This window comes from Artibeus jamaicensis, unplaced genomic scaffold (genome assembly GCF_021234435.1).
Source record: "Artibeus jamaicensis isolate MK-2021 breed Jamaican fruit bat unplaced genomic scaffold, CSHL_Jam_final scaffold_612, whole genome shotgun sequence".
NCBI lineage: Eukaryota > Metazoa > Chordata > Mammalia > Chiroptera > Phyllostomidae > Artibeus > Artibeus jamaicensis.
This window is the reverse complement of record NW_026522049.1, coordinates 1,767,801-1,793,888: the sequence shown is the minus strand read 5'-3', so window position 1 is coordinate 1,793,888 and position 26,088 is coordinate 1,767,801. Positions and strand designations below refer to the sequence as shown.

The 26,088-nt window shown below is 48.9% G+C and overlaps 1 long non-coding RNA gene across 1 annotated transcript in view; it reads left to right on the top strand.

The window, feature by feature from the left end:
* Positions 1-2,145: 2,145 nt before the first annotated feature.
* LOC128626447 (uncharacterized) overlaps positions 2,146-26,088 on the top strand; it is a 142,429-nt gene continuing 118,486 nt past the window's right edge. Inside the window, exons 1-2 of the long non-coding RNA XR_008390425.1 lie at positions 2,146-2,225; positions 16,421-16,531. This is a non-coding gene — a long non-coding RNA (uncharacterized LOC128626447). The remainder of the gene's footprint in view (positions 2,226-16,420; positions 16,532-26,088) is intronic.

Sequence of the window (26,088 nt, the reverse complement as noted above, 5' to 3'; positions counted from 1 at the left end):
TTCCATCCTAGAGTATATAATGAGGAAAACAGTCCGGAGTGGGGACGGCGCTTGTCCAGGATCGCCCTGCTAAGGCGCATTAAACCTCCTCCCAATCTGCAAGCTGGCCCCAGCCCTAAACGAACCGTGGTTACTGCCAACATCCGCTTCCCCCTCCCCCCAGGGTGAAATCCTTCTTCCCGTTCTGGGTATACACACTTTCAAATAAGTTTTAAAAATTGTACTTTCGGAATTAACTTACTTAAAAGAGGATCCCATTTTTTTTCCCCATGAAATTTATTGGGAAAATATTTATTGGATTAATAAAATTATATAGGTTTCAATTCTATGATACATTCTCCATCTATTGCATTGTGTGCCCATTGCTCAAAGTCGTATCTACTTCCAGGGTTGCATTTCTTTAAATCTGTAGCTTGGCTTCTCTTCAGCCATGTTCACCCACCCCCCCTGACAAGAATGCTGAATTCACTATTCACGTGCATGGCTTCTCTCCTGCATTTAAAATACAAAACCTAAAATACACCCAGCAGTCTTGGTTGAGACTGAGTTTTATGCAGCTCACACATTGGAAGCTCAGTATTTCGATGAGCGGTCCAGGTCCTTCCCTCACGTGTCCAGGTAGATAATACTCACATGCACTCAGGCTAACATATTCCACGTCTGCTTCTTAACTGGTACATTTATTAAAAACACAGATTATTGATACTGCACTTAAACGTCGTCATGGTTGTGTGCTGGTGTCCATGAAACAAACTAATCATGAGGACCTCTTCAACGGATGTGTTCCAGACAGAGGTAAAAGGATCAACAGAAATGACAGGACAGTGCCCTGGCAGATGTAATCCCCATACGTAAGGAATACTTCCTAGAAAATGGAGCTTGATGTTATTTACTGATACACCAACGTTCACGGAGGCCAATTATAACAGGCATGAGGGTGTGACCACAAACGTCCTTTCCAAATAGTTTTCTGTTTCAGCTATGAAGGTCAGTTCGCAGAGCCAAACTTGTTCTTAAGTGGAAGTTTTATGTCCGTTTGAAGAGTCTCTTACGCCTTTCTGGGCCTGTTCATTGGTGGAGTAGAAACTAACCAGTCTTCATGCATTCACACGGGGTGTCCAGTCTGTACATGCTGTCCATTTTCTGCAAGTGGCAGGAGTGACTGGCAGCAGGATCGGGCCTACGGGGAAGTTCTTTATTGAGGGGCTCACATCCTCAAGCCTGTTCCCTTTTGTCTTCTCAGGGTACAGCTCCCGTGACACACCCTGGCCCCCGAACAATGTAGCCCCGCCTCCCCGGCTTCCATGCTCTGCTTTTCTCCCAGGTCTGTGTCTCTCCACTGGGGCATTTTGTCACTCGGTCTTCATAACTTCATCTTTACTCGTGTCAGCCCAGCTTTTTTATTCCCCAGCCATTGCTTTTATTAACAGCAAAGTGGATGCGTTTGTTTGCACTGAGACAGGAAATGAACCCAAGTTTCCTGGTGGTGTGAGTCTCACTTCAACTCACCCACTTTGGTTATCTTAATGAAACTTAGCACAGATCTGTGGCTTGCTTTTCTTCCCTTTCAGAGGTAATTTCTGGAGAGTGCACAAATAGAAGTCACTGATTATACAGTGAAGATGAAGCTCAATTTGTGGTGCATACAGTTTATTAACTTCTTTTAAAAAAGAAAGTGTTTTCATGATTGACACGTAGGTGATACACTGCAGCCACGAAGGGCAGTGCACAGAATGGCTTTACTGAGCTGCTTGTATGAGAAAGAGAAGCTAATAATTCTAGTAATGAAATAACCTGCCTTCTCTTATGTACTTTTAATGTCTAGAGAGCAGCAAGTAAATGACCATGTGAACAAAAGGAGCAAGACATTTAATTGCTGTTGTTTAAACATAGCAGCGCACTAGTACCTGGTCTGGAAACAACCCCGAATTAGATCTAAGAGGCACACTTATTTCTTACATGGGTTTTCTAATTTTTTCTAATTTTAACCCTTGTTTTGGATCCCATGTGAAATTTTCATGTGAAGAATCCAGATACTATATTCAAAATAAAGGGAAATTTACTGGTAAGCAAGAAAGGATTCTTAAAGGTAAAAAACAGCCATATCTTCAGCTTTTTTTTTTTTCCTTTAACAGAATTTGGAGAAAGTAAGAAACCAAAGAGAATCTGCAGGCTCGTGTGGCCGGATGACACTGCTGTGATTGGAAGCACGTTTCAGACATCAGGTGAGTGCTCCCTGCGCTGTCTCCTGCCGCAGTCTTCATTGCTCTCAGGACTGGCGGCTTCTTCTTACAGGTGAATAGGAATCACTCCTGGTGCTTAACACCCACACAACACACTGAAGGCATGGCTGAGTGCAGAAAAGAGAAAAAAATCTTTTGAATAAATGTGCAGGAAAAAGGTAGGGCTTCTGATTGTCACTCTTCATATAATCATCCATCCATTCATCCATCTAACTATCCACCCCCATCCTTCCATCCATCCATCCATCCATCCTTCCTTCCTTCCATCCTTCCCTTCATCTGTCCTTCCATCTATCCTTCCATGAATCCATTATCCATCTATGAATCCATTATCCATCCATCCATCCAGCTATCCACCCCCATGCTTCTATCCACCCACCATCTATCCATTGTCCATTTTCATCCATCCATGAATCCATCCTTCCATCATCTATCCCCCATCTTTCCATCCATCCTTCATTCACCATCCATTTATTATCCATCTATCCAGCATCCATCCATTACCCATTCACCTACCCACTATTCCATTTTTCTGTCCATGCATCCATTTATCCATCCATCTTCCCATCCTCCCAGCCATGAATCCACCCACACACCCATCTAACAGACAGCAGTGAGTGCCAGTTATTTGACAGGCTTTGTGCTTCTTAAGGGAGGCTGCGATGGAGAACGAAATAGACGTGGTTGGTCTGTTAAGACAACTCCCCAACTGGCAGGGGACAGGGACATGGAACAGTGAAACAGACATGCCCGAGCGAGACTCGTGCTGTGAGGAAGAGAACAGGCCACTCTGGGAGGCAGGGAGGATGACCCTGCACAGTGTCGCAGGCCAGCTTTGGGAGTTTAGTCTTCATTCTGAAAGCAGTGGGAAGATACTAAAAGGCCGAAGTGACCAGAATCATATTTTGAAAGTGTCGTTTTGCCTGCAGTGTGGGGAATGTTGGACTTGAACGAGAGGGGGTGTGGGAAAATGGACAGGACCTTGAAAGCATCTGATGAAGAGATGATGGAAGGGGGCGGGGGGAGGTGGTGGTAGAGGTGGAGAGAGTCGACATCTGTTTAGAAGGAAAACGGACGAAACTTGGCTGTCTGGGTGGGGATGTCGGCGATGCTCCCCCTTCTCTGGCTGACACCTGTGCAGACAGCAGGCCCACCACTTACCAATGGAGAGAAGTAATCTAACTTCTCCATCTTTAGTTTCTGTATTTGTAAAATAGTGCCAATAGATGACCGAACTTAAACTTCTTGTGCAAAGATGTATAGAGATCACTTGTAGTAAGTACAGCTCAGTGCTGGCACTGTGGTTAAGCAGAGAGAGTATGTTTGCTCCCATTCTTTTTTTTTTGTTTTTTGGTATAAACTGAAAAGACGGATGTTGAAAGACAACCAGGTTTGAAGGGTAGATAGTGTGTTTCATTTGGGACACACTGAATACAGATTGTCTTTGAGGTGGGCAGGTGGACATTTAAAGTGTGTGGTTAGGGCTCTTCTGAGCCCCGAGGAGTGCTGTGACATCTGCGTGCTCCCGAAGTCTTGTGTGTTGAGGGGACTGCTCAGGGTAGGGGTGCCGGGAATAAGGTCAGGGCCTAGAATTGAGTGCTTGAGGAAAAATAAAATGAGTATGTAGAGGAAAGTCTGCAAAGAGGAAGGGAAGGCACAGCCAGAGGACTGGGACAGCTCTGGACATCAGTGTGACGTCACAGAAGTCAAGGTGAAGCGCCAAAGGTCAGGAAGTGTCCCCAGCTCTCAGGCTGCTGCCTTGTTCAGTAATGTCCGTGGGGTCTGTTGGCTCGGTGTTGGGGTGATGGGCTCATGAACAGCCCTGGGGGGCTGAGGATGAAGAGAACATGGAATGCTGTGAAGAAGAGGGAGCCCCCCTTCCCCCCTCCCTGAGCGACAGAAGAACGCGGGGTCCCTGGATCAGCTTCTCCCAGTTATCTTGAAACAAATGGTGTGCTCTTGTGTTTTGTAAGTGACATTGTCTTATAGCTGAAGAATTCGGATGAGCAGTCATCTTTTCCTGGCCTAAGAGTATAGGAGATATATAATAATAGGAACCAAAAAGAGACAACTGGTTCTGGACCCACAGGGGTTTGCCGGAAGCCCACTCCTTCATGCCCAGAGTGGGGGTCCTAGGAGACGGGTGAGTCCACTTTCCAGGCCGTTCCTAATATTGGTTGTGGGGACCCCAAAGACAGAAAAGCGCGCTGTCCATGTGGGGGCACGAACACCTCCATTTCAGTGCGTTCCTGGACGTTGTGTCCTGACAACTGGCTGTAGAGCCCCCGGGTCAGGGTTCCGTTGAAGCCGGTGTGTGTTGTATGCGTCACCCAGTTCTGACTGGGGCCCCACGCGGCCCTACGAGGTCCTGTCTTCATGCATTGTCTGTTGAAAATTAAAAGGCCCTCAGGATAATAGAATTGAAAACACTGCCAGTTTTTACTTAGTTTCTTGAAAAGTCTCCAAGGGGAAGATAGGAGGCGGGGTGTGGAGAACATTCCTAATGCATAGCAGCACTTCTCAAAAACCTTCTTTCCACGTTCCCTCTCTGAGGGTCCCCACATGGGCTGCAGCTGTTCCCACAAAACAGTGCTCAGCCCAGAATTCTCCTGGACGTCCTGTCTCTTCTCGCCCCCCTCTCCTTTATCTTTCTGCAGCAAGGGCCCTGTTCAGTGCAGATACGCTTTCTCCTCGTGACCCTCCGGCTGCCATAAGCCCCTTTTCTTCTCTTCCTTTTGAACTGCTTTCCTCTCAGTAATCAACACTTCTCACCCTCAGTCACGAGGAATGGGAAGCTCGTCTTTGGTTATCTCGGCAGAGGTGTGTGAAGTAAGTTCCTGAGTATGGAAACTAGTGTTTCAAAGACCAGAATCCTGAGTTCCCCGCAGTGGCCGTGAGACTAGGTGTGGTGGCTTCTCCCTTGTAGGGGAGGATGGTCAGGGCGAAGAAGGAATGAAAGAACAAAGGTCTTGTTCGTGTCCTGCTGCTGTCCGTTGTGGGCCAGAGTGAGCTGGGAGCAGGAAAGTGGATTGAGGCTCCTGAGTCTTGATGGACTGTTTACAGGGTTGCTGCAGGGATCACAGGGAGAGAGGGGAGGAGTCTCGTGACTGGGCCTAACTGGTACCAGCAGCTTGGAATTCTGCAGGGAACACTGTGACTTCTGAGCTCCAGTTCACATGGTTCTTGTCTCCGTGTGTTTGCCAGAGTCTCCAAGTGTAGGTGGCCTGGCCCACGGGCCAGCCCTAGGCTCTTCGCCCCATTCTGCCTCTGGTGGGGGGGCTTTGGGGACACATCTGGACAGAGGCCCTTCTCTTCCTGCCACCTCAGCAGGGATCTGATCCCCAGTGTACCTCTTCAGGTCCGAGGTCATGCCAGATTATTGTCTGACCAGACTTGTCTGCTATGCACTGTCCTAAGCTGAGTGCTTTCCAAATATTAATTTATTTCATTCATGTTAAGATTATAAGTGAGGCACTAGCTTATGTGCTACAACAAGATCTAAGTTAGGTACTACTGCGCACAGTTTACTGATGGGAAGAAAGTGAGACACAGAGAAGTTAAGGACTCAGCCCGAGGTCACTCAGCTAGTAAATGACAGAGCCAGCATTTGAACCTGGGCACTGTCTCTCCAGTGCATTCTGTTCACGCCTGCCTTCCATGGTCTCTGGGAGGAGAGCTTCCTTGACCGTTATGAAGGAGGAGGCTTATAAAGTGGGCATGATAACAAGACCTAGTCTCTTTGGGGTGAAGTAGGGGTCCTGTGCTCTGAATGATGGAAAGCACTTTGCATGCTTCTCTGCATGTTGCACAGTAGCTGTTATTACAGATTTTAAGAACTGAGGCTCGTGGGGGTTAATGGACTGACTCAAGGTCACAGGAGTAGTGGTCTAGTGGAGACTCCACTGTGGCTTCTCCTCGCAGAGTATTTAAATAAAGTCATTCTGCCCAGTGCCACAAAATCGCTAATCCTGTTCCCCAGGTTGTAAGGACAAATTGCAGCCCCCCCACCACCCCTGGTGCCTTAATTACTGTGGTCACCAACTGTAAACACCGCTTGGTTTTGTCAGTGAAACCAGCCATCAGTGCGCGGGCATGCGTGGCTTCTTTTTAAGTTGTAAAGACTTTTCTGGGACTTCATGCCTCTGGAATGTCAGAGGAGTTAATGGCAGATGTGCTCGTGGAGACGTTCTGTATTTTTAGACAACCTTTAATTAAAACACTTTGTATGTCTCAGGGACCAAATCATATGTTGCCACTTGAAGGCTGTCAGAAGGGGAAGAGTGTACAAAGCTTGTGAAAGCAGCTTTGTTTATTTTTATCTGGGATGTAGTCAGGGAGCCTTTGCAGGGACAGAGCTTGCTCCTGCTACAAAATTACATGAATTTAAGGCCCAGAAGGGTTCAACACATTCTGTTCAATTTGCTACTGTCAGTGCACCTGTGAGGCCAGCCTGAGTGTGGTGAGCTTGGCCTGGGCCCCCCAAAAGGCTGGTGGTCTGTAAGACCTCCCTAATAAGTTGACACAGTTGCTTATTGACCCGTGCACCCAAATATATGGTGATTTGCTAGGAGGGCTTATGTCTGAAGCAGTGGGATGTTTCCCGTCTGGACGCAGCTGTGTTGGAGTGTAAAAACGGTGCTTTTATTGCTGAGCAATGGGCACCACAAACCTCTGCTCTCGCCCGGTTCCCAAACCTCCTCAGGTTCCCTGGTGGTTTTAACACACCCACATTTGTTGATACTCCTTCCTTCAGGAGGTGGAGTCTGACTGCCCTCCTGCTGAGTGTGGGCTGCACCTAATGACTCACTTCTTGGGAAGCAGATAAAGTGGAAATGACAGTATCCATTTCAGAGATTAGGTCATCAGTGGCATTGGGACTTCTCACTTGGTGTTTTGGGTCCTTTGGTCTGGGTGAAGTCAGCCACCACATCCTGGGGACTTGGAGCCCTGTGGAGAGGCCCAGGTGGCGTGGGGCTGAGGCCTCCTGCCCACAGCACTGCAGCCTGGGCACCATTCAGATAACGGAGATCCCCGCTGGCTCTGCCATTTCCGAGTCCTGACCAACAGAACTTGCTAGACAATGCACACTGCTTTACGTCCCTCAGTTTTGGGGGTTTCTCTCTGCAGTGGTAGATGGTCCACGTGAATCCCCGCGTTCCAGCCCCTCCTTCTCTGGGGCCCTGCTGCTGCTCCATCCCTCTGGGAACTCGGTCGCGTCCCTGCCTCGCCCATACTTCAGAAGATGATGCTGGGGAGTGTGAGGGTCCTCATTTCTCAGGCCTCGGTGATAATGTTTTTTGAGTTTGGAATCTGTTTCTAGGGATTTTCACAGTATATCTGGTAGCATCAGGCTGCCCTGCTCCTCTCTTCATGTTGGTAGGGTGACAAGGATGTGTCCTGCCTGTCACAAGAAGAGTTTAATGAATTTGAGTCCTTTGCTCTTGGCCACACTTTTCCGGTGCTCTGCTTTAATGATGCCCAGGGACCCTTCTCCGTCCTGAACTACAGAACGAGCAGCTTGCCCAGGGCTCCCAGGAGTGTCCTGCTGATGCTCACCCCGAGCCCTGACCTTCCCTAGTGTGTAAGATGCATGAAGAAGGTGAACTGGGGGAACCACCGCTGTGACTTCTCCTCATTGGTGCCCCCCGCACCTGCAGGTGGACGTGCCCAGGTGAACCCCCGCACCTGCACGGGCCTCACAGGCCACAGCAGTGCTGCATTCCCTGGGGGTGGATTTGTTTTCAAGACGAGATATAATCATTCTTGTGAATGAAGACCAGCTATTTGGAAAGAGCAGACACAGTGAAGAAAATTGGGAATACTTTGACAAGATATGGTAATACTAAAATCAAGTAGCGAGAGATCTCAGAGTGTTCTAATTTTTTTTGCAAAATATTTGCCTCAGGAAAACAGGTGGCAGCTGGACAGAATCATGGGTTAGGAGCAAACTAAATTTATAGCCGATTCCTTCCTGGAACTGGATGATGGGATGGCATGCATCTTTGGTGTTGATTTGGAGCCCTCATTCCTGGCATTTAATACAAGCAGGTAGACTTAAAAAAAAAAAAAAGGACAGATTGATTTGCAGGAAAGTAGGGGCCTCAGAAGTAGGAATTTGAAATATAGAAGTAAAGAAATAACTTGAGAGAAATACAGTGAAAGAACCCAAAAGGGTTTCTATTTACAAATTTAGTTCATTGAATTTGGCTTCAAAAATTAATTTCTCACTTCCAACTTAGTTCTCAAGGTGGAGCAGAATTCATTTCATTTGCTAATTCAGGGAGCATGCTAAGAAAGGGTAATGCTGCCCAGCTCCCGCCAGGAGACAAAGCCACATGAAGAGGCTCTGGATTCCTCAGGCTGGGAGGGACCTGAGCTGCCCCCGACCACAGCAGTGCAGCCTCCAGGTGCCAGCGGGGCCGTTTGAGGAGGCGGTGGGCCTGTGGAAACTGAGCTCATGTAGCAGCCTTGGGCACATGGGCACAGGTGTCAGGGGCAGGTGGGGGCTGTTCTCCTCATGCCAGATGAGAAATCAGGACGTTTCAGTTACATAAAAAGTACAGATGCCTGGTTCTGCCCCCCCTGCAGGGTGTGATGGGTATGTCAGGGCAGGACCGGGGCTCCCGTTGCTTGCAAAGCTCAGTGGATGATTCTGATGTACAATTGGGACCAGAACCGACTGTGATGTAGGCCAGTGCAAATTGACAACAGGTGACCAGCTAAGAGGTGGGTCCCAGGAAGGGTTCCAAAACTGCGAGGCCCTGGAGCTGGAGCCAGATGGATGTGGAGCTTGTGAGCTTGTGGGGAGGGAGAAGGCAAGAACAGCCATCCAGTTAAGGACTCGGTTTCTAGGTTCAGGAGTGGAGGGAGGAGTCGCCGCTGCTTCCTCTAAAATGGTGGGTCCCAAGGGAACGTGCACTCACAAGGGAGAGGTGTGAGCTAGGACGAGTTTCATGACACCTCCTGTGTCCTGTGACCCTAAGGGGTTCCCACAGCCCAGGGGACCCCTGGGAAACTGGCTTTGTCATTGCATCAGGAAGGGGTGGTACTTTGGTCACTGGGTCTTGGTGAGAAGTGGCTGTCGCGGAGAGGGCCCCTGGGCCCCTATTGTACAGAGTAAGTGGGAGCAGCCCTGACTCTACTGGACACTGTGTGGCTTGGTTGCCCAAGGACACCTGACCACTTGTTCTTTACAAAGACATATCTAGAAGCCAGTTTCCATGTTTATGTTTCAAATAGAGCGTTGAAGACTGAATTCAAAGTAATGCATCATCATCATCGTTCAGCTTTGCATTGAAGACTTAGAGACACCAGCTACTAATTGAGCCTTGTGTTGGCTGAGAAGGATTTTGTATTAGGCTTATCTGCCTAGAGAACGTGGGCCCAGGTCGGGCATCCTGGGGGCTGCCTCTGTGGGATGGTTTGTGGAAGGAAGAGAATGTGCAAAGGCATGGAGTTCGGCAGCCGCAGGGCAGCGGGGCCGGAGTGTGGGGTGTGTGGGGGGAGTGGCAGGAAGGATGGAAGCATAGGGAAGCTGGTGAGACGTTGCAGAGAATGTTGAGACCCAGGCAAAGAGTCTGGGTGTCTGGGTGTGATTTTTAGAGGCATTCGGAACCTAGTCAGTGCTTTCAGACAGGGAAGGGAGCCGTGCCGAGCAGTACCCTGGGGCAAGGAGGCTGAGGTGTAAGGTCCGTGGGCTCTGACGTGGTGGCCGTGAGAACTGGGAGAAGGAAGCTCATGGGAGGAGGCGATGCTGAGTCAGGGACTTGTGGTTTAGGAGAAAAGCAAACCGAAGAGGACCTCAGCCATGGGCATGCGTGACTGGGCATTGTCGAAAGAAAATGGGAGAGAAGGCAGGCACCGGGGGCAGGGGAGGGTTTAGCTTGGAGGTGCTGCCGGGGCGGACGTTGAGCAGACTGTGGGCGAGTCAGGCCCGGGAAGAGGAGGCCTGGGAGTGTGAGTACAGGAGTCGTTTGCAAAAATGTGATAGACGGAGCCCAGTGGGGGCCTGCGTGGCGGAGGTAGTGGGACGAGAGAACTGACACCCACAGCAGTGGTGGGCACCGAGCCGGGCACAGAGCATTATCACTGCCTCTGAAGCGTCTCCGAGAGGGGCATTGTCGCGGGCCTGTCACAGAGGAGCATGGGGGCTTGTCGCGGGGCAGTGGCACAGGCTGCGGGCAGCAGCACGGAGGCCCCAGGCCGGCTTGCAGGAGGGCCCTGACTGCCTTCATTTTCCGCCCCCAGCATTGTGTAAACTAAAAATGGTTTCAGATCCGAAACCAGCAAGGGCAAAAACTTTGGACTAGAGGACAATCTTTTGAATGGAGTCTGTTCAGCCCCATTGATCTTTTTTGTTGTTGTTGTTACGTGTTCTGAAGGCGTCCCATGTGCATGCCGAGGTCAGGGACTGCCAGTTAGGAAAAGACAGATGCACGAAAAAGAAAAAGCTCTCAAGTTGCCGTGGTCCACGTGGGTTTGAGCTCCCACTCGACCACGCCCCAGCAGTGTTGATTAAGTGACCCGAGTGTAGTTTTCTCCTACCAACACGGTAACAGACGAGATGCCAGAGAAGAAGCGAGCAGCACGGCAGCTGGTAGTGGTAGGCTCCACAGTCTCCTCTCCTTGCCGCCTTTCCCAGTAACAGGTGATTTAGAAGTCAGAACGGTTCTAATTTCAGTGGCACTCACGCTTTGTGTCCCATCTAGGTGAAGGGTAGGTGATAGGCGTGAAATGTGCTTAGTGTAAGAAGCAGAATTTTGTGCTGTTGTTCTCGGTGGGCAGAATAACACCCTCCTCCCAAGATGTCTACATTCTAATCCCCAGAATCTGGGACTCTGTTAGGTTAAGCGACAAAGGGGAATTAGGTTGTGGATAGAAGTAGGGTGATCTTAATGGGATCAGATGACCTTAAGATAAAGAGGTCCTGGATCAGCTGGATGGCCCAGTGAGATCACAAGAGTGCAGACGTGGAGAAGGGAATCTGAAGGGAGGCCCAGAGGGGCGGCGGAGTGAGAAAGACGCAGCGGGCCCTGTGGGGAGGAGGAAGGAGAGTGGGAGTGAGGGGGGCCCTGGGAGCTGGAGAAGGAAACAGAGTCTCCCCAGGGGCCTCCGGGAGGAGCACAGCGCGGCGGGGTCTCTGACCCACGTGACCTGAGGGGAGCAGACCTGTGCTGTTTGAAGCCACTGTGTGTGTGGTGACTTGTAGCGGCAGCCTGGGAGACGGATACAAGCGAGACGCTGACGCGTTGTCCAGCCCGCTCACACGTCACCCATGAGAATCCCAAGCACCTGGTGCAGACGTGGGGAGGGGGCAGCCCACGTGGAAGGAGGTGCTGAGCTGGTCTGCCTGCTCTGGCCGAGCGCTGTCATGCCTGTCACTAGTCCGGAAAGATGTCTTTCTGACATCTAGGGCCTCCTGAAGAAATGACGAATAAGGAAGACCAGGAGTGGGCCATCCTGTGGAATAACTATACTGTTCCTTAAAGGTGAAGTTAAGTGTAATTTCCTTTGACAAGTTTCACTTTCCTCGCGGGTGGTCTGATGTTAGCAGCTAAGGACTCCGTGGGGAACCGTGCTGAACTAGGTGTGGCTGTGGGGGAGGACTCTCCCGGGACCTTCTGTCTCTCATCTTTGTGAATCACCCTGGCTCCCGCTGGCTCGTGCGTGCCCTTGCACACCCTGCCCCTTCCCACTCGACACCAGAGTGTGTTTCAGAAGGGCCTTCCTTGTATCTGACTTTCAAAATCAGTTTTGAGTCTCTTTCTCTGCTACTACTCAAATTTCATTTTCTTTTCGAAGCCTTCACTAGCTGTGTTTTACAACTGTGCCTATTTTGCGTCTACGTGCTATTTCTAGAGCTCTGCGAGGCTGGCATTTTGAGGGGTGGGATGCTTCTCTTGCTCTCAGCTGGTGCCCTTTGCGGTACTTGCCCTGGCTGTCCTGGGGGAGGCTGCAGCCCGGCCTTGTGCCCCTCTGCCGGAGGCGGCAACAGTGCGGGGGTCCTGGAGCTTCAGCACTACCTGCCCCTCGAGGAGAAGTCCCGTACCTCTGAGATCCTTCCTGACTGTGCAGTGCAGCCACTGGGGGTGGGTTTTCCTGAGCCCGCCCACGTGACTCTGCCTGTCCCACCCTTCTTGCTGCGGCCCCTGGGTGTGGAGGTCTGTGGTCGGTGCCCAGTCCACCTCAGGGGTTATCCCACGTGTAGTTGTTGCTTCTGGTGTCTGTGGGATCAGCCGAGCTCAGGATCCTCCTGCTCTGCCATCCTGCAGGCCTCTTCCCCTCGTTGCTCACGTCAGTTTAGATTTCTGACTTACAGAAGTTTGTAAATAGGGCCAGTGGAAGGCGCCACAGTGAATAAGTTGTCTGGCTCAGGACCCTGGCCCTTTAGCAGCACATTGTCTCACCTGGCTGCTCGCGTCAGCTGGTGTCTGCTGCAGGAGACCCCCGAGGGCACGGCGAGGCTGCTGTCAACCTGGAGAAGGGAGCGCCACGCTTATCTGCAGCATTTAACAGATGATGACAGAGGAATGGAGAGTTCAGACTTAAAGCCTGATTCTCTAAAGTCATCTTCCAATGAGTTAGTTAGATACCAGACTGTTAGTTTCAAGACTTGGTAGCATTGACCCTTGCAGAGAGGCAGCACTTCTACCTTCACCCCCTCCTCCTCTCTGCATTTTTGAGTCTCCATTGCAAGAGGGAATCAAGCATTAGTTGAAGACCTAAAGTTCACTATGTGCTGTATACTAAGTCCATTCACTTGGGTTGTCTCACTTAACTGTCATGCTGTTTTCGGTACAGGTATCTTCATCCCCTTTTTTTTTTTGGATGAGGAAGTGGTGTCTTGGAGAAATCAGTGAGCTGTAAGTGAGGGAGCCTGGATTCACACTCAGCCCAGTCTCCATCCATTCAGTGCCTCTGCCCCCTGCTCCTGTGTCTTGCTCAGCAGCTTGTAGGAAAGGCGTCTAGGAGAGGACATACTACAAATGCAGAATAATGTATCTCTGCATGAAGGTCAGCATCTTATAGGATAACCTTATTTCATTTGAAAGATTCAGAGGGAGATTCTGGGTGTCGTGTGTTTGAGGAGCAAACTGCATTGTTCCCATCGCAAGCCCTGCAGAAATTCAGCAAGAGGAGGCATCTCTGCAGGCTGCTGTCATCAAGACGGCTTCCCAGAAGAAGGGAGATTTTCACTTGGCTTTGGAGAGCGGAAAGTCTGAGAAGGTGAACAGTCCATTTTACAGCAGAGGAACCCTGGAGGCAAACCCAAAGATGAGTCTAGTGCCAGATTTCTCCGAAGCATTGAGGACATTGAGTTGACCACAGTGAGAGTCAAACTGTGACGTGGGTTTGGTCAGTTAAGATGAGCTAAAGTCCAGTGTGGTGGACAGTCGGGCGCTATTGCAGGGAACATTTTCCCTCCAGCCAGAGATTCACCTGTCCAGCCCGCACCGTCTCAGTGGGGATTGTTTATGAGCCCGGCTGTTTGGGGAATACAGATAAAGCATGTGAGGCCCAAGGTCTCAGAAGAATGTGAGCAAGGAAACCAGAAGGGAAAGATACTAAGGAAAAGAGGAAGCATTTTCTTATCTGTCAGTTGAGCTTTCCCACATGTCCTTTCGATCTGCATTTTCTTCACATGCCACCTCCTGCCACAGGCCTCCCTGAATGGTGGTGGTTTCTTGTTCTTCACTTAGACTTACTTTTGAACATGTCCCCGATCCTCAGCTGGACTGCGAACTCAGAGAAAGCAGAGTAGATCTTGTTCATTTGGTAAATGCAAACCACTTGCAAATCCCTGTATCCAGTAAATAAAACGTGAGACTAATATGTGTCAGGCAGGATGCTGGCTGCCAAGGGTCCATAGTTTTTGTTGGATTGAATGCTGTGACGAGACAGAGCTGGACGTCTTGATGGGCCGGCCTTACTGTAGTCTTTGTGGATTTATGAGTTGCTGTCGGGAGAAGGAGAGAGAAGCCTTCTGGGGTTAGAGCAAGCGTTGAGGAGGCGGAGCAGCACTGCGGAGCCAGACTGTGCTCAAAAGGCAGTGCCGGCCGGTGGGATGACTGTGAACAGCAGCAGCAAGACCAGGAGGGGCCAGGAGCCTTCCACGGAGGTGCCCTCGGCCACGCTCGGAGGCACCAGCCCCTGGGTCTGTGCACCCAGGCTCAGTTTTTCTTTCTGTCCCTTCGTCTCCTCACCTGCGAATGTGTCCATGTGGTCCTTTGCATGCTGGGAACTGGGCTGGGGAGGCATTAGTTGCTTAAGTCCCATCGGGGCTGTGGTCCCCTGATTCCCTGCAATGCTTTCTTGGTTTTGAGAGCATCAGTGAGTGATGTTCCCTAAGATGCCTACTCTGTTCCTTTATTCTTGGCTTACACACTGATAGGTTCTTTTTTAATGACCAAAACCAAGAGTGTCACTGCAGAGACAGGACAGGTGAGACAGTACAAAATAGCATCTCTCTGGGACACCTTTCTCATTGTACAGTGACTCACCTCTGTTATTTTATTTACTTAAGGTTAGCTATTTGAAATCATAGTGGAAAGAACCAGACTTCTTAGTCACTAACAGCCTGTCACAGTTTTAATTCTGAAGTTGACATCACAGGATTGAAATTTGCTAGGATGCCCACGCCAAGCATGCTATAGGTGTGTGACAGCTGAGAAACACCTCAAGAAACTTATCTGACCCAGAATGTTGCTTCTTGTGTTTGCATGGCCAACACGCTTGCTTTGGGAAAACAGGCGTGTTGAACTGAGAGGTGTGTGCTGCACTGTTTGAAGGCCAGGCCGGTTTCCTGCATCGGTCTCCAGTGGTGCCAGCCTGTAGGGTGTGCCCTTCGGCTGAGCGACTGTGTTAGCTCGTGGTGCCTTCTAACGCTCCTTTGTCCACCGAAGCACCTGTCGCGGAGTCTTCAGTTCAGTCACTGAAGATACTTCTCTAAGGTCATTTGTTTTTCTTTCTAGGGTTAAAGGTCCTGCACAATTTTCCTTCTGACTCACATTTGCAGAGGTTCTCAGAATGCCTGAAAAACGAACAGTGCCTGCTCTGTTCTAAAGTCTTAGGTGATTTTCCCCGTGGGGCATATACACTTACTTCTTAAGTTCTTGTAATTCACTTGAAAATGTACATTTACTCAAACTAATAAAATTTTCTTCTGGCTGTATATTTTCCTGCATTACATCATCTTATTAAGCACTAGAATCCCTCAAGCCTGGATTTCCCCTAAAGATTGTGGGAACTTTGTGACTGGCTTCATAAAATGAACTCTTATTCTGTGGTGGTCTAAAAATAGTTGTACCAAACCGCAAAAACATATTGCAAGTGACTTAGATGAATGCTTTTCTTCTGTGCTCAGGAGTTATTCGGTGATGGGGTGGGACGGACCCTCAGACATCATTTGAGCGAGCCTTTTACTTTAAAGATAAGAAAAGTGATTTGCTCACAGTCCACACTGAGTCCTTGGCCCTGCCAGCCCTGAACTCCCATCTCTGCATTTCCTACTTTGAGGAGAAAATGCCCAGCTCTGGAATCCTACCGACATAGCTTCATGTTGCAGCTCGATCCTTGATGTTTCTGTGTTGACCTTGAGAAATCTCAGCCTCTGTCATCTCAGTCTGTTCATTGCTGAAGCGGGTGACTCCGTGGTAGACTCCTCAGGGAATCTGAAGGCCAAGTAACGACATCACCCTTGCGAAGAGACTAGTCTGGGGTCTGGCGTGGAGGGGCCGTTTGACGATTGGTGGGCCGCATTCTTACTGTTATGTGACGGGGTCAACAGTGATGAATGCTTATATTACTAGGATGAAGCCATATGAAGAAGAAGTAGTTATTTCCATAAACAACTGCTTCAGAAAGGCATGTTGAGTGTGTGTAGGGAGATTAAACGCATTTTTTGCTGTTGTCCTGTTGATTTGAATTGGCACCCTTGGAAGTTGAGTCCTGCCCAGAAGAGCTGATCCTGCAATTTGGGCAGGATGCCACTAGGTGGCAGGGGTTTCCATCACCAAATGGATGATTACAGGAGAGATAATTTGAACATTTCCTATTCATACCCATTTTACAGTAGCCTGCCTTATCGTCACCACCTACGCACATTTAGCAAGATGGTGTAATTGACGTGACCTTGAAGTCAGGTATGCTTGGGTTTGAAACTCTCCTTCCACTTCTAGGTCAACTTCATCAAGCCCTGGGGGTAACCAACACCCCGATCAGGAAGCAGAGCACTGCCTGCGCCCCAGGTACTCCCCTCGCGCTTTCAGCGTCACGCTCTGCCCCTCAAGGTAAACACTGGTCTGCCCTCTCTCACCACGCATTTGTTTTCCATATTTATAAATTGATTATAAATAGAATCATACAGTATGCACTCTTTTATGTCTGTCTTTTGCTTACTATCGTGCTTTTGAGATTCATCAGTCCTGTTTTGTGTTTTCACCACAGTACAGTATTTCCTTGACCACTTACTTACACTGCTCTTTATCCAGTATGTAATTAATGAACGTCAAAGCTGTTTTCCATCTTTGGCTGTTAGAATAATGGTGCTAGGAATAGTCTTACAATGTGTTTTGGGGCACATACGTGTGCGGTGTTTTGGAGCACATACGTAGGAATGGAGCAGCGGGACACAGGTGTGCGTACGTGAGCGCTCTGGCGCACACTGACGGGGTTCTGAAGTGGCCGCGCGGGTTCCATTTCCCACCGGGTGCCTGGGAGGGTTCCAGTTGCCCCGCATCTCTGATGATCTTTAAAAACTGTTCCAGCAAGTATATAGCGGTGTCACATGGTGTTTCCAACACGAGTTTCCCTGATGAGTAATGGTGTTGAGAACCTTTCTGTGTATTTATGAGTCATGTATTTATGAGCCATTTGCACATGCTCTCTGTGAAGTTTCTGTTCAGGACTGTTACCTAGGGTTGAACAGGTACCTGTTACCCTGCTCTTGTTACCTAGTTCTTCATACGTGCTGGGTGAAAGCCCTCTTGTCCAACTCATTGGCTGGCCTTTCATTCTCTTCCTGGCATCTTCTAATAAATAGGAACTCTTGATTTAATGGAGTTTAATTTACCACTCTTTATGTTTGTGCTTTAGTTTGGGCGTGGTGTCTTTTTGAAGTATGAGCCTGCTCCAAGGTCGTCATGACCTCCTGCTCTCCCAGTTACTGCCCAGAAGCTTTACATTTGGGTCAGCGCGGAGTTGATTTCTGTTTGTGGTGGGAGGTGGGGATTCGGGTATTTTTATTTTACTGGTGGCCGACTGTCCCCACACTGTGTGTTGGAAAGACCACTCTCCCCCCAGCGTGCTGCAGCATCGTCTCTACCCTGGTGCATGTGAACAAATGTGTTTCAGGCGCTCGGCTCTGTTCCTCCTCCTGTGTAGTGTTGGGCCCCTGCAGTCTACTGGGCTGTGTAATGAGGTGTCTTGTCCGGAAACTTAGGGTGTTTAAACTCATTCTTTGTTTTCAGGTTTGTTTTTGAATGTTGTCAACCCTTTCAAATTTTCATGTAAATTTTAGAATCAGCTTGTCAATTTTTACAAGATCCGATATAATTTGGTTAAGATCAGATCTATAGATAAATTTGGGTGTGCCCTGGCTAGTGTAGCTCAGTGGATTGAGCTCGGGCCTGTGAACCAAAAGATCGCGATTCGATTCCCCATCAGGGCACATGCCTGGGTTGCAGGCCAGTTCTCAGCAGAGGCCAGTTCCCAGGAGGGGATGCACCAGAAGCAACCATACATTGATATTTCTCTCCTTTCCTTCCCTTCCCTTCTAAAGATAAATAAATAAATAATTTTTTTTAAATTTGGGTGAACTGACCTCCTTATAATGAGTTTTCAAATCCACAGTGATATTGGAAATAACTGTATTTCTACAGTTATTTTTTGTCTTTAAAAAACTTCTCTCAGTGATGCTGTATCACTTCGTGCAGCAGAAGAACCAGAGTCGTCACCTTCCACGATCACGCAGCCAGTAAACGGGAGGATAGGGAAGTGAGCCAGGCCTCCCGTCCACGCGTCTCCTGCTGGGACCCGTCACAAGGCCAGCACCTGTGAACTCTACTTGGCTTGGCCTTTTCTAGTTTCTTTTTTCTCCAAAACCTGTGTGAGAAACTCTGCACTTTGGGGACAGTAAATTCAATTAACTTTTGTTAGGTAACTGCAGGCATTTGGAAAGAAGGGGCATTGATGCAGTGAGGCAGAGCCCAGAGGCCATGTTCTCTGTCCCTCACTCACATGTTATTGGGGTGAGGTCTGTGGGTCGGGCTGTGATGGGTGCTGGGGACACAGAGCTGGGTCGTGTGGGTGGTCCCCCAGTCCAGTCAGGGAAGTCTCGGCTCACAGAATCCATCCTCTTTCTCGTGCGGGCCCCATTGCCCAGCCCACCGTGCGGGTTCTGGAGGGAGCCGTCAGAGGTAAGGCAGGTGCTCTTGTTCTGGGACTGACTGTGGTCTCCATGGCTGGTGCCACTTGTGCCATAAAGTGAAACCCAACGTGATGTAATTGATCACGAGGCCCTCCTCTGCATGGGGCAGTCCTGACGTGGCCACCATGGTTTAGAACCTGCATGGATGGCCGGTAACGCAGCGCGGACGGCAGTTGCCGGCTCCACTGGACCACTTGGGCTTTTGTCTCCTTTAAGTCATCACGACTGCTTTGCAGACTGATGGAGCAGAACAGCTGGTGTGGTGCTTAAGGTGGAAGATGGGGAGGGGAGCATGATCCCTGGTCCCTGAGTTAGTTGGGATTCTTTGTCTGGAGATTACAGAAAAAGTGACTCAAACTGGCTTCAGCTACGAAAATCCGTGGTTTATGGTTGGTGACCTCAGGTGGGGAGTCATCGTCACTGGACAGTTTCTCAAGGACCCAAGTTTTCTCACTTCGGCTCGACTTTGTGCACACACCTTCAGGGTGACTCCCCTCATGCCAGCACAGTTGTCACCCAGCACCAGGCTCGGTGTGGGAACGTGAGCTCACGGGAGGGCCTCTCTTCCACTGTGTTGTCGCTCTTTCTTCCCAGGATTCCGCAGCAACCTCCCCGCCCCCGATCTCACTGGTCACCTGCTTACTGGAAAATGGTCCCGAGGCCGGGCACCGTCAGGCAGTGGCTGGCTTTGGTCAGCGACCAGAACTAGCTGTGCAGTAAGGAAACAGCCTGCACCTGAGTGGGTTCGATCCATCGGGACCCACCCAGGGCGCTGCACACGGGGCTCGGGAAAGGCCTGGAAGAGCCGCGCTGCAGGCAGGTCCTGCCAGGAGCTGGGAGAGGCAAGTGGGCGCTGAGGTGCTGCTTGAAATAAGCGCCTTGCGTTGCCCTGGGCCGAATTGGTTAGAGGCCGGGGCAGATGGAAGACGTGTCCTCCCCTGGGTTATTTCACTGCCCTCATCACAAGTGCTCACTGCGTGTCCACATTCCATGCACAGGCACACACAGATGGGCACACGGACACACTCACTGTTGTCTTCACACTCAAGGGCAGATGTTCACTCAGTCCTACCGGTCATTCCGAATCATTTCCATCAGGATCACAGGTACGATCAGTGGCCTCACGTGTTCAGTGACCATACTACTTCGTGGGTTCCGAGGGCAGGAAACTGCAGACTAAATTTACCCTCCCCACCGACGTGATCATGAGTACGGACGGGGCTTCAAACCTCCAACAAGGTTGGCAACCAGAAATACCACTTAATTAAAGGAGGCAGGAGAATTTCTACTTCACAGAGCTTAGGAGAAGCTCCAAGGAACCATGTAAGAATATATAGAGAAAAAGAGGCCATAGCAAACTCACTTCCCGTTACAGAGTCAGTGTCTGTCAGTGTCTGTCTGTCTCTCCAGCTGACTCCTGGGCTACACTTCTCAATACAGAGAAATGAGAATTTGACAGCTGGAGAAACTGTGAGACTCTTGCAGACAGGCCTGTTTACCATTCACCGTTTTTGACAGGAAGCGACTACACAGCAGTTCAGACCACACAGCCAGCCAGGCCGGCCCTTCCCTCCATCATGGGGACAGCACCGCACCGGCAGGTTGGCCGGGCACCGGACACTCAGCAGGAGGCAGGTAGATGGGGATGGGGACCAAAGCAAAACCACACGCTTGTTACGAGTGAACATCAAGGCTGAGGTCTTTCCTTCATCAGAGGATGGAACATGCAAGAGAGAGCTCGGGGGTCAAGAGGCCCAGAGAGAGTGCTCCTTTGGGAAAAATTTACGATCGGAAACAGCAGAAAATTGCTATAAAATATCTAATGAGCTCGGTAAACTTCAGGAAGCCAAGGATAAGATGAAAACACAATAGACTTTGATGAAAAGGGAGATGATTGTGATCGGAAAGCTTTTAAGGAAACTGGAATTTAATGACTTTTTAATGGTCGACAACAGATCTGGACTGAAAAACTTACAAAACGCACGGACTATCGCATTCCTTTTTAATGTGTGTGGTTACCAGATTGCATTCCACATCCCGCACCCTCTCTCCTTTGGACAGATGTTTTCAGTAGTTCAAAATTTGTTTTAAAAAGGGATGTTTAGCCTTTCTTTAGTGAAAAGGAAATTAAGTTTCTTCTTTTCCTATTTTGGCTTTTCAAAGAGATCAACCATCAATGAATGCCACATTGCTATTAAAACTGCTCCAAATGTTAATAACTCTGACTTCTTTAACAAGTGTTGGGACGTGTTGCCAATTAGACGTGGATTTAGGCTTTGTAAAATTATGGGGGTGAGGGGAGTTAGGCACACGGCTCTAGGGAGTGCACACTAAGTCCAGTAAGTCGGACACTGTATTTCACGGTGGCAACAAAGTCGTCGGATCGGAATCAACAGTAGTCGTGTAAAGATGCAGGCGAGCGCTGCGAAAGTTCAGTGAGAGAAGCAGAGCCGTGGTTTTCTGACTGAGCACCCTGGAGCCGCATGGGGGTGTCAGGCTGCCAAGCGGGGGGAGTTGATTTTGGGGAGCAGTGCCGCTCCTTAGCCCCACTTCAACCAGGGTAGCTGATCCTTTTATTTAAAAAAAAACAATTCTTCATAACGTGGGCATCTGTGATTTTGTTTGAAATTGTTCCCTCACGGCTAAAACCATGTGAAGACTCCTGGTATGGAATCAAATTGAGAAAGGCTTCCAGATTTGGAAGAAAAGTGCAAGGGAATGAAAAGTGAGAGAAGGCGAGGAGGGCACGGTGTCATACAGCAGCTGCAGGAAGTCGAGGGAGCACCTGGGGAGGAGACCAGCCGGGAAAACGAAGAAATCATGATAGAGACGGAGGAAAGCGTGTCAGGCTGAGCGAGGAAGCGTTAAGTGCAGTTAATAAAGCACCAGGCAAGGAATGGCCAGGCCATCACGTGATGTGGCCCCTTCAGAAAGGGGAGTGTATGTTCCTATAGGCATGTAGGTAGGCCGTAGGAAGACACATAGTTTAGTTTATTTATATTCTGGCAGTAGCCTTCAACTTACTGTTTTGAAAGAAAAATCTTTTACCCTCCAAATTTATATTAGCAAAAGTTTTGTAGGTGCAGGGCATCCGTGAGATATTACAGTTTCTCTTATTGGAGACGGGGCAGGGAGACCGAGGGTTCCAGCGTGTAAAATCCCCTTAAGCTGTCTCTGAGGGATATTACTTTACAAAAACAGTTACGTTGCCAAGAAATGAGCAAAAGTAAGTAAAAATGGGGTGGTCACAGCAGGGCAGGCCTGGCTGCAGAGTTAAACTAGAAGAGCATTGGTTCACATCTACCTGTAAACTGAGTACACAGAGCAGAACAGTACATGTGTGAGGATTACAATTTCATTGTACTAACACGTTTCTAAAAACCCCACAGACCGACCCAACCAGCAGAGTCACAGAGCTGTGACCCGGACATGTCATTTGACAGAGGAGTCAAGGGAGAGCTCTTGTTTTTGAGTTTGATCATTAAAGAAATGTATTTTCCAGTATGATTTTATAAGACTTAAGGGTAATTACTAATATAAATTTTTTTAAATGACCAATTTTGCTATCACCACAGAAGACAACAGAAACGACACATGGTGTGAAACAGTCAGAAAACATGAAGAAGAACAATGAAAATGACTCCCAAATCCCAGAAACTTGGAGCAAGAGGAACATAAATAAGATCAGACATATTCATGATAGTAAACATAAATAAAGGTATTCGAATAGAAAAATTAACTTCTGGGATGAAAAAGGCAAGCAAATCTCATGTGCTACTTAAAAAGGACTATCTCAGAACAGAGAGAAGAAAACAGAAAATGGGAAGGTTCAAACCAAATGTTGGCCTAACTGGCAGGTAAAAAAAATATCTCAGAAGGTTCTGATACAGTGTTATGTAATTAAGAAGCCACTTCCGGTGGTGGAGTCTGGACCCTGTGTGCAGAAATGGCACCTTGGAAGGACGGGGAAGGGAAAGTCAGCCTCAGGCCTCAGGTGACTGCAGGAGAAAACGGCGTTGGCCCTTTTCTCATCCTTCAGTGACACTTTTGTTCATGCCGCTGGTCTTCCTGCCGAGAGACTGGTGGGGTGAAGGTAAAAGCTAACAGAGATGAGTCCTCTCCACATGCCACTGTGCGGGCTGCCCAGCGTGTGGCCCAGCGGAGCAAGGCGCTGGGCACCACTGCTCCTCACGTCAGACTACAGGCCGCAGGAGGAAGCGGGACCAGGGCCCCTGGAGTGGGCGCCCAGGCGGCTCTCAGAGCCCTGCCCGCTCGGGAGTGAAGGTTGGACAGATAGAGGACGAGCCCCGCGTGCCCTCTGGCAGCACCCACGGGAAGGGGGGTCGCCACGGTTGCCGTCTGTGAACAGGAGTCCTCAAATTACCATTTTTCTGTTAATAAATTGCCTTTGTGTCAACTGAAAAAGTGAATTAAAAGCACAAGAGCATTAAAATTGATGGAGGTCATTTTATTTTGGTAAGAAGTACAAAACATCCCACACACACAAGGGTCAGGAATGTATATACAGTGACTACACATCATTGACATACATGTATACAACAAAATGCTTTTGGGTAAGGTACACAGGAAGAAAAAGTCGTAAAGCCCAGAAGAAGAGAAAGACTTAGCATAGTTTTCAACATCTTTGAAAGATCAAGCAGCCAAAACCAAGGGAGAATGTAGAGAATCTGGATAATAACATCACTAAATTTAATTAAATAGACCAAATTGGAATTTGTACCTTACAAACAGTTGAATACCCTTTGGTAAGAGATCACTGAACAACGATAAAATGTAATTAGATCCAAAGAAAACCTTAATACATTTCAAATGGGAGAAACTACATAGTTCATTCTCTATGATCACAAACTTGAGTTACATGGGAAAAATTGCAACCCCCTAAAAACGCACACACGTACACCAAAGTACCTCATCTTACTTGAGATCTTAAACACACTAGAAAACAGAAGGAGCTCCTTAGCAGACACAAAGGCGCCTCAAAGGCAGGGGCGGGAGGAGGCGCCGTGGCTCGAAACTCGGAGGGAACGAGAGAGGAACGAAAGGGCAGCAGGGTCTGCCCAGCCCGGAGAAGGGAAGGCAGCTGACGTCTGATGAAGCAGGAGAAGAGGACGATTAAAAGACCAACTGGAAATTATAAAGATGTTAACATCTTATTGTTGGGTGAAGGAAGAAAGAAAATAATAGAAAGCTTTCTGTATAATTAAATTCGAACATCTCAAAATACAGACTGATTTGAAGGAAAATACAGTACATGTGTAAAAGTTTACATTAGAAGTGGAAAATCTTGGAAAATAGAATAACTGAGGACCACTTTGCACAGATGGTAAAATTTACACTTAAAAATAGATGTAGGGGCTGGGATTGGTGGTTTCATTGGTTAGTATTATTCAGATGTACTATAAACAGTAAGGAAACATATGGAAAGTTTCCTTATTTATTAGTAACCCTGGTAACAGAATGGATGTGATGCACACACAAAAAATTATAGTCCCATTGAGTTATGGAAATAAGCAGAAAGTCCCAAATTTAACACCAGCAAATTGACCAGCATTCTATTAAATTAAGATACAGTTATGACCAAATTAACATCCCAGGAAGTCAGTAACAATTTGGTGTTAGAAACCTTTCGCTGTAATATATATGTGTTCAAAAGAAAAAGATAAATCTTAATAGTAGCAAAAATGGCATTTAAAATTTAAATTCAGTTACTGGAGAATAACAATGAACTAGGCATGGAAAACGCCTCCTCAACCTTGTCAGCTTTCTGTCTTCATGTCCGTCCTCCGAGCTGAGGGTCTTAACTGCTAGTCCAGCATGGAGCCAGCCAGAGTGTGCTGTGCTGGGGAGCAGGGCAGAACCACACAGTACTCCCAGAAGAGGCTGGCCTGCCTCAGGAGGGCTCCTTATCAGAGCCCAGGTCAGGGTGCTGATCAGGAAGCGGGCAGAGGCCAGGGGGCAGCTGTGCCGTGCTGTCCCCTTGTACAGGTGACGGGGGAGATGGAGGGGCTGCTCTTTGAAAAGGTCCCTCTGGACAGCGATGGTGTCATTGCACGGACTGACTGCCTCGGTAAAAACAGAACCACCACTCCCTAGGACTTGGAAAAAATGCAGACTGGCACCAAAGATGTCTTCAGGGAAAAGAGGTAAAAGTTACTTATGGAGTGTCAACTAGTTGGCTTTATATCTACATACGTAGTCTCTAGAGTTTACAACACCCAAGCACAGAGCCTTCACACTTGGAGCATTGTGGAATATTTACACACACGGCTGCTTAGGTGTGCAAAAGACACTTTTCAGTAAAAGCGATCAGGCAGTACATCGTACATACTAAAGAATATATGAGGCATCCCCGTGCAACTCAGTGAATCACAATAAAATGTACACCCATGTGCCCTCTGTTCAGCCTGAGAATCTCCTTCCCATGCCTCAGTGCTGAGCCCTGGTGTGAGACCCCTCTGCCACTGCCTGCTCTGCTGGGGGAGACCGCTGCCCGAGCTCCTCTTCCTCACCCTTGCACTGACATTCGCGTTTCAGTGCCTGCGCGTGAGTCGGCAGACCGAGCAGTGCTTAGTTCCGCCTGCCGTGGGGCTTTAACGTTGACCGTCCTCCGGCATGTTTTCCTGTCCATTTGTGATGTGGTGCTTACCCACCAGCACCCAGGGCCCGCGAGCACAGGTCCTCTGCCCCCGTGGTTCGCTGCCGTCCCGGTGTTCGCGGTGTGTTCTTGCACTGGGCAGGGCTTCCTCAGCGTGGAGTGAGTGGGCAGGTCCCTTTGTGTAAATGTTCACTCGGATTTTCTGTGTTTCCGGGACAATTTGTCGGTTTATTTTTTTCTTTTGAATGGGCCATACTTGCTTGTTTCTATGTTTGCCGTGGGATTTTTTTGTTGTAAAAACTGGACGTTTGAATCTGATACGGCTAACTACAGAAGTCCAATTCACCCACTTCCCCAGGGTTTGCTGTTTTTTGTTACTGTTACACCTTAAAGAAATATTGTAGGTTGTTTCCATGTGAAGGCTCAGCTTGAGATGTACGTTTAAGGTCTTCTCAGGTCTCTTCTGAGCCTGTGCCTTTCCCTGGGCATGCATGGTGACCTGCTAATTTCCTCTGTACAGGCGCTTACTTTGGAAGAACTTAGCATTTAATGGTTGACTCCGTAAAGCACAAAACAGAAAAGCGAGTGGGGCACAAGCGTCAGCCCTTCGGCTCCGCTGGAAGTCAGGCTGGATGGGCAGGGGGTGGGGGGCTTTCCGTGACGCATCGCTGGCTGCTTCAGCGTCTGCGCCTTCGCCGCCAGAGGCAGCCACCACTGATCAGCGCACAGACACGTGATTTTTGGAAGACGAGGTCCTGCTGCCCACCCCGGCTCCCACAGGCTTCATGCCAGCTGCCTGCCCT